The sequence below is a fragment of the Marmota monax genome, unplaced genomic scaffold (assembly GCF_021218885.2).
Source record: "Marmota monax isolate L192 unplaced genomic scaffold, Marmota_monax_Labrador192_F-V1.1 WCK01_AAM20220418_F8-fsc00040, whole genome shotgun sequence".
In the NCBI taxonomy this organism is placed as follows: Eukaryota; Metazoa; Chordata; class Mammalia; order Rodentia; family Sciuridae; genus Marmota; species Marmota monax.
The window spans coordinates 8,283,102-8,290,819 of record NW_026692782.1 but is presented as its reverse complement, the minus strand read 5'-3'; the positions used below and the strand labels follow the sequence as shown (position 1 = coordinate 8,290,819).

Here is a 7,718-nt window from a genome sequence, read left to right as displayed (position 1 = left end):
TTAGAGTTTAATTTCTTTTAAATAAAGAACAGATTTTTCAAATTCAGAGTTAAGATATAATAGTTTCAAAAGTTTTTCACTAATCTTTATTTTTGTTGTTGGGTTTTTTGGTTGCTCTATTTTTTTTTTTTTGCATGCGTATGTTAGTTCTACAGAATAGTGTGTTCATTGTGGTACATGGAAACAATACACTTGGATCATAACCTCCTCCCTCCCCGACCCTCCTCTCCCCTCCTTCCCAATAATCTTTCTACTAATTTCTCTTTAAAATATGGACCCTTCATGAATTTGCATGTCTTCCTTGTGCAGGATACATGCTAATCTCCTCTGAATCATTCCAGTTTTAGTATATATGCTGCTAAAGCCAGTACTTGCTAATCCTTTAAAAATAGTAAATCTAGAGTCTTTGATGACTGTGACATCACTAACATAAAGGGGATATTTTACTACCCCCATGAGTCCCTCTTTATTATTTTTCAATTTGAGTTACCTACTTCTTAGATATTTGATTATAATTACTTATCTAAAGGGAAATCTCTTCCACCATGTTATATGAATGAACTGGATTTTTTTCACTAAATACATATATATACATGAGATTCAACAACATGTAGGAAGTACTTTGAGTTTTAAAAACTTCTATTAGATATTTATCCATAAATGTTTATCAACTTATCAACTTAAAGGTCAGATAATTCTAACTTAAAAACTACAGTGTAAGAATATTAGCAAATTTTCTTACACTTTATGTGTGTGTGTGTGTGTGTGTGTGTGTGTGTGTGTATATATATATATATATATATATAAACATTCACACATGTGCATATTTAAAATTAAAATACATTCTCAGAGTTTATCTTTTCAACAGCTTGTTACCATTATAACCACCAACCTATAAAATAAGGGAAGAACCTAATTTATTATTTTTCTAACATTCCTTGGTGTTGTAACCCATTTGTTGTTGACTATTAAGCCCACTGTGTCTTCCAATGTGAATGGATGTGGATCTAAATCTGCCTTGTGGGGTTGGGGCTGGGAAGACCCTGAGAGGTGACCCCTGAGAGGTGACCAGGACACGGACTACTTGGCTTTACCTGATTGCAATGGGGTAGATGTGTTGAATGATTACCTGATTGGGAATTTGTAGGAGGGTTTTCTATAGGAAGCAGAATGTTGGGCTCAGAGATTGACCACTGAGGTCTCTTCTAGTAGTGAGTCAATGGAAGCGGTTTGGTGAAACTGGATTGTTAACTATTTCTAACCAAGACTTGCAATTCTTTTTCAGATGAGAAGAAATATGGAGGTATGATCACAGGTGGCAATTTGCTCTCAAGTGCCTCATGGCAGAGAAGGAGTTCATGAGGCAGCTCTGACAATTGTAGCAAGCAGTCTCAATGTCTCCATTCCTTGGAAAGGCTGCAAAGAGTCACTGTACCCATTTGTGCTCCATCAGACCAAGTTGGCAGGGCTGCAGAAATCTTCCATGCTAGAAAGTAGCATAGGTGTGAAGGACAAGGTTTGCTAAAGCTCCCACAGCAACCAGCATGTGCAATGGCTGCTGGATCTTCTAATAGCCACACATCTGTCCGTCCATCAACCACAATAAGTCAGAATGCCTGCTGCTGAAAACAGGTTCTTATAATTATTACCCAGGACCCTAAACTTCCAGCTTATGGGTTTTAGGATTAATCCAGAGAAAACCAATGATTTTGTTTGCCCGGGTTTATAGCCATGGTTATCTTGGTTAGCTATTTATTTTGGTTTCATGTTTTCCCCCTTCTTCTTTCCATTCTCTACCTTTTCTTCCTCTTCTCCTCAATCTAGAAAACAGAGAGAGTGCTTGGAAAAGAGAATACTTGTGGAAGAAGAAAATCTTTAAGTAGGAATATCAGCATGGACAGGATATTATATGATTTTCGTGCATCTCAGAAGTGGCATCATGGTGGAACCGTCAGAAAGTGACATGAATGTGCACTGTCAGTTCAGTTGGTTGGATAAGTTTAGTGTCCTTAACAAGTACCAGCGAGTGAATATCTTTGGAGGGGGATATCAAGGTAAAGTGATTAATTTGGAAATACCTTGAGAGAAGACAGAATCAAAATGACTCCTGGCTGGCTGTGTCATTGACACATGAAGAAATCATAGTAATGGCTATTTATCCTGAGAGCCTGGGAGATGTCTTTCACAAATTCATCTATTGCATAGGGCCATTGTGAGGAGCAACTGACTGCAATGGTTAATTTTTTGTGACAGTGTGGCTGCCTGGATGCTTGGCCAGTGTTCTGTGTGTTCGTGTAAAGTTTGAGATAAGATTGACATTTAGATTGGTGGGCTTTGAATCAAGCAGATGGCCCTCTGTAAAGTGGTGGGTCTCGTCCAATAGGGAGGGCCTGAACAGGACAAAAGAGCATTCTCCCGAGTGGCCTTCATCTGAGCCATTGCTTCTTCCCCGTTTTATGGCAGACTGCCTTTGGACTTGAGCTGTAACTTGGGTTCTCTGGAGTCTCCACCTGCAGATGTCAGACATGACAGCAAATTCCTGATCATTAATCTCCCCTTGGTTCTGTTTCTCTGGAGAATCCTGACTGAGGTAACATTATTATCCTTATTTCACAGATAGGGAAACTGAGGCTCCGAGAGGCCACCTAGCCAGCCTGCTGTAGAGACAGGATTCAAGTCCAGTGATACCTGACTTCAGAGCCTGACCCTACACTTGCTTTTCTCTTCTGCTTCCTGGAAAAGTGAAGTACAGAGAAGTGAAAGCTGTGGACCTGGGGTCAATAAATCCAGTGATAGGGTTCTGACCTGAAGTTCTGGCTTAGACACCCCCTCACACTCTCTATCAGGGTCCTTTGTTCTTGCCTTCGGTTGGGAGATACGGGATGTGCTGCTTCAGTAAGGGCTTTCGCAATGCAAAGTAGCAGGGGATCCAGTCCTTCCCTGACAGATAAGGATTGTGTGTGGAGGGACCCTAGAGCCGCCCCCTCCTGGGGCCTTTATCATCTGTATAAACAGAGGATGGAAGTGGTGCTCGGGCCTTTCTGCAAATACGTGTGGCCTCTGTGAGGTTACCAGCTGAACAGTTTATTTGGTTTTCAAATCAAGACATCTGTAAAAACCAATTTGTCAAACTAATAAATTCAATTCTGAGTCACAAAGCCCAGCAAGAGGATTGGAGCTTTGAAATCTTATTTTTAAATGTTTCATCTCCAGCCCTGAAAGGAAAAGCCCTTTCCACCCCCTCAAGGGTGAGATTGTCTCATTCTTCTGATTCATATTCATCTTTCAAGATACAAGGGTTTTCATAGTTCTTTTGCTTTTGAAAGTGGGCGTCTTTTTTTTTTGTATCTCAGGTTTAAACAATAACTTCATATCCCTAGTGCTTGACTGTTTCTGGAAATCTATTTAAATTTCACAAAACAAGTTACCAAAGCATGCAGACTTACACAATTTCCATTTTAATGGTATCATCTCTACCTGAAATTTGGATTTAGATGAATATAAGCCAGTGCCTGGAACATTCTGAATTTAACACTGCTCCTTTGTGGAAGGGGAAACTATTTGATGAAAATACATTTCAATTGAGGTTCACTTTAGGAATATGAAGAAAAAGTATAAAACGTAAAAGTTACCCACTTCCCCAGTGCTCTGGATTTGTCAGAAAAATAAACAGAATCATAAATTGCCTGAATGAAGGAAACAACAGGAAATTCATTTGGGGTAAAGATTTATGAGTCCCGTGAGACCTCAAGAAGAGGCTGAGGCCACCAGTTACCCATCGGCTCTGTGGCTTTTTTCTGGCCTCATTGGTCATGCTTAAAATCCTATTGAGTTATTCCTAACCCAGACCACTAGGCTCAGCTCTTCTGCCTTACTCCTTTATAGGAAAGTATGTTGCTGCTTGGCTATAAGCTGCTTTATGTTAGGGAACAATTTACTTCTCAGAGGCATTTTGGTGATTCGGGTAGAGAGCTTTTGCTTTTTTATTTTGCTGGGGCCTCATGAACAGAAGGCATATGTTGGGATTTGCATTCCATTCAATCACCCTCTTGGTAGGCTTTAAGATAAAGCTTTCAGGTTCTCTGACCCTCAGTCTTCTTACCTCTGTAGTAGGTCTAAACAGTACCTCCCAGGGTAGTCCTAAGTAATGAGTAAATTTAATGAGTAAATTTAACAAAGTTCACAGTGCCTGGCTTGGTAGTCCCCAAAGACAGGCACCCAATACCTCACCAAACATCTCCATGTTTATTATCTCATTTTGCACTTATGATATGCCTATAGATAGGTGATCCCCTTCCATCATTTCTTTCTTTCTCCTTTTTCTCATTTTCTTTCTTTCTTTTTTTTTGTTTCTTTCTTATAGCATATCAGTTTAATAGAGAAAGGAACATGGGAGGATTAATAGCAGGTTTTCACCTTCAAATAACTGATACAACCTATGCACCGGATTTACCCTTCTTTAGACAAAAAGATAAACCAAATACAGTCAGTACAAGCACAAAGTCTAAAAAATTTAATGCCATAGTGAATAGACTTGAGTTTGGGAAGAAGCAGCTATAAACACTCAAACAAAATTATATTCTGTATGTATATGTACATATATATAATGTCTTATTACATATATAATTATATTATCTATGTATAGTAGAGATCAGTATGATATTCCAGCTTTTAAATTTCCATTATTTCTTTCTTTCTAAATCCTTTAATTAAGATAAGAACATGGGTTCTGTTATGCTTTGGATGTGAGATGTCCCCCAAAAGCTCATTGTGAGACAATGCAAGAAGATTTGGAAGAGAAATGATCGGGTCACAGCCTTAACCTAATCAGTGAATTAATCCCTGGTGGATTAATTGAGTGGTGATTGGAGGCAGGTGGGGTGTGGCTGGAGGAAGAAGTCCATTTGGGCGTGGCTATGGGGTATATATTTGTATCTGGAGCATGGTGTCTCTTTCTCTGCTCCCTGATCATCATGTGAGCTGTGTCCCTCTGTCATGCTCTTCCACCCTAACGTCCTGTCTCCAGCCCCAAGGAATGGAGCTGGCCTTCTATGGACTGAGACCTCTGAAACCTTGAGCCCTCAAGTAAACCTTTCCTCCTCTACAATTGTTCTGATCGGGTCCTTTAGTCACAGCAGCAAAAAAGCTGACTAAAACGGGTCCCTTGAAGGAGAAGTCCTCATCAGCTCTTTATTTTCTTTATCCAAAGAAATAATTTTATCTTTCAGTAAACAGCAAGGGACACAAGGTTATTCAAGTGAAACTAACTCTAAAGGTCTAGAGTGTTCTTGTGGATTTTCAAGATCTTGCCTGTGTGTGTGTGTGTGTGTGTGTGTGTGTGTCTGTGGCTAGGGATCAAATCCAAGGGCACTCTACCCCTGAGCCCTCTATCCCAGCCCTTTTGTTTTTACTTTGAGACATTCAGACAGGATCTTGCTAAATTTCCCAGGCTGGTCTTGAACTTGTGACCCTCCTGCCTCAGCCTTTTAACCAGTTTAAATTCAGTTAAATTTTCAGTTTCTTGCCTTGAATTGTCCCTGCCTACCATGGTGCATGCCTCTGTGTTCACCTTTCCCCTGGATTCTTGGGTAAGTACAGGTTCCCCAGGTATCAATGGGGAACTTGATCCTGAAGTCATTCTGCATCTCATTCCATAACCCAGTTGTGGTTGCTCTCTTCCTTGTGGACTTGCACTTGACAGGATTCCTGTGAAGATTTCTAAAGCTCTTTTCCTGTAAATCTGCCCTGCAATTCCTCGTCATCGCCCACATCTCCTCAGATCTGACTTCCCGTGTCTTCTCAGCTTGGCAAGACCATGATGCTTGCTGTGATCCTCTCTACCACTTTGTGGTCTAGTGCGCCTCTAGAGAGCCAAGGAAATCAAGGGACTTACCTTGCTCATTTCACTTCTTTCAGGGATCAGTGTCTTCAAAGCATTGTGCCCCAATACCTCAGAACAGTGAGTATGCCTATTTATAATTATATGTTTCTTATAACTTGTCCAGTAATATAGTTATTTAAGATGTGAAGGTGGATCGAATACCTAATATACTACTTCATGTCTGGGAATGGAATCTGTCTGTTCTAGAATGTTCCCTAGCTCTGTCCATTATAAGGACCTAAAATCAATAACATTCCAATAGCAATGTATCCAGATCCTAATTTGTTATCTTTTCTTCAGTAAAGTGCTCAAAAACTAATGGAATACATAAAAAGGACACAGGAACCAATTTAAAGGGTTCCCAGTGGAAATATTTGGGGCAATCTGGGTTTCAGACAAAATAGTGAGAGTTAGAAAATTATCATTTTTCAACAACCAGTGACTCTAGCAACCTCATCAATGAATGCTTAAAGCATTGGATAAACATGGTGGGCAAAAGGGCAGTCACACATTTTTCAAAGTATCATACCACCGATTATCAGTTAATTGCAAATGGAAAGCATACCTTCATAATAGAGACACCTGGGAGATGCTGCTTTTACCAAGTAATCATAGAGCACCCCCCACCCCAAAAAAGAAACCAAGCTAATATTAGTGCCTTCTTAGTCTGAAGCAACAAGAGGGACACCGTGTCACCTAAGTAGTTGCCAAAAACTTTTAGTTTGAATCTAATCACGAGAAAGCAAATCCAGGATGCAGGCTGTTCTTTAAGAAAACTTGACTGCACTTATTTATTTATTTATTTTTGGTACTGGGGATTGAGGTCTGGGGTGGTGTGGGTGGGTTCTACCAAAACCATACCCCAAAACCTTTCAATTTTTTAAATTTAGAGATAGGGTCTTGCTAAGTTACTTAGGGCCTCTCTAAGTTGTTGAGGCTGGCCTCCAACTTGCAATCCTCCTGCCTCAGCATCCCAAGTTGCTGAGATTACAGGCAGATGCCACCATACCTGGCTTGACTGAAAATGTCTGGAAAAGATAAATCTTATTGGGACTATTTAGGGAAAATTGAGCATAGACTACAATATCAAGGGATTAATATAAATTTTTTAAATTTTATTTCATTTTTTTCCATATATTTTATTGATGCATTACAATTATCCATACTGGTGGGATTTGTTGTTACATATTTTTACATGCATACAGGTAACTGAAGAGAGTAATTGGTGGCCTTTTGGGATTTTGTGCATATATAACCAAGGCAGGTAGGACTATGAGTGCCGTTTCATTATTTCATTCTTGACATTTATAACAGGGCTTGGTGCCCAGTACAGAACTAATGAATGGAAGCTCTGGGCAACTTGAAAGATAGTAGAGGGAGATTAATGTCAAGTGGAGAGATCGGGAACACTTTTTGAAAAAGGTGCCATTTGAACTGGGTATGGTGGTACACATCTGTAATGCCAGACTTGGGAGGCTGAGGCAGGAGGATCACAAGTTCCAAGCCAGCCTCAGCAATATAATAAGGCTTTTTCTCAAAATAACACAACAAAACTAAACAAAGGGCTGGGAATGTGGCTCAGTGATAGAGTACCCCTGGGTTCAATCCCCAGTACCGAAAAAGAAAGAAAAAAGGTGCCACTTGAAATATGAGTGGGATATTGATATGTCACTAGCTAGTATGGGGGTGCTTCTAAGAGGTGTCATGGCATGCAGAAGGAAAATCAGGCTGGGCAGAGGACTGAATCCCAGAGCTGACCAAAACCTGCCACAAGACTTTACAGAGGTTACCTCCCTGCACAGAGCTTCTCCTTCTTCATTGTTAGAATAGGGGAGCT

At 40.1% G+C, this 7,718-nt stretch overlaps 1 non-coding gene across 1 annotated transcript; it reads right to left on the bottom strand.

The window, feature by feature from the left end:
- Positions 1-264: 264 nt before the first annotated feature.
- On the bottom strand, positions 265-371 carry LOC124094891 (U6 spliceosomal RNA). Its single transcript, XR_006852368.1, has one exon. It is a non-coding gene; the product is annotated as a U6 spliceosomal RNA (small nuclear RNA).
- Positions 372-7,718: the final 7,347 nt, after the last annotated feature.